Source organism: Penaeus monodon, chromosome 15 (assembly GCF_015228065.2).
Source record: "Penaeus monodon isolate SGIC_2016 chromosome 15, NSTDA_Pmon_1, whole genome shotgun sequence".
Taxonomy (NCBI): domain Eukaryota; kingdom Metazoa; phylum Arthropoda; class Malacostraca; order Decapoda; family Penaeidae; genus Penaeus; species Penaeus monodon.
The window spans coordinates 15,643,593-15,644,160 of record NC_051400.1 but is presented as its reverse complement, the minus strand read 5'-3'; the positions used below and the strand labels follow the sequence as shown (position 1 = coordinate 15,644,160).

The 568-nt window shown below is 38.0% G+C and overlaps 1 pseudogene; it reads right to left on the bottom strand.

Moving 5' to 3' along the window:
• The window catches only part of LOC119582238, a 12,761-nt pseudogene that overhangs the window by 2,593 nt on the left and 9,600 nt on the right, over window positions 1–568 (bottom strand).

Genomic DNA, 568 nt, shown 5'->3' with positions numbered 1-568 from the left:
TTCCTTAAACATATTAATGCATACTGGCCTAAAGTACAAAGACATGAAATATAAGGAAAGGCAATGGATTATTACAGGATGTCTAAGCCTTACACGAGTCCTGCATCTGCATCCTGCAGGAACTTGCAGATGCAGATATATAATTAGACTGCTAAACAATAAGAAACCTATAAAAAAGGCACATGCATACACACACTGGCATTGCACTCATCATGCAAGTATGCACACACATACCCACACTCACGGTCTTAACACCGCCCCTTCCCTTCCACTCTACACCCTCACCCACCATGCATATACATACAAATTGATATCTACCAAAAATTTTGCACCCAATATATTTTCTTTCCCCCTTACCTGCCAAAGGGGAGCATTTAGTTGATGAATTACAATGTTAACTTCATGAAGGCGTGCAAAAGCAACAATACAGTCGTCCCAGCATAAGTTCCAAGTTCAGCCAAGTTGCTCACTGAAAGAATAATGGAATTAAAGTACACCCAAATACTTACATGTGTTGATTCAAATTTGCAAATCGCTTTAACCATTCTAATAACAATAAAAAATAAAA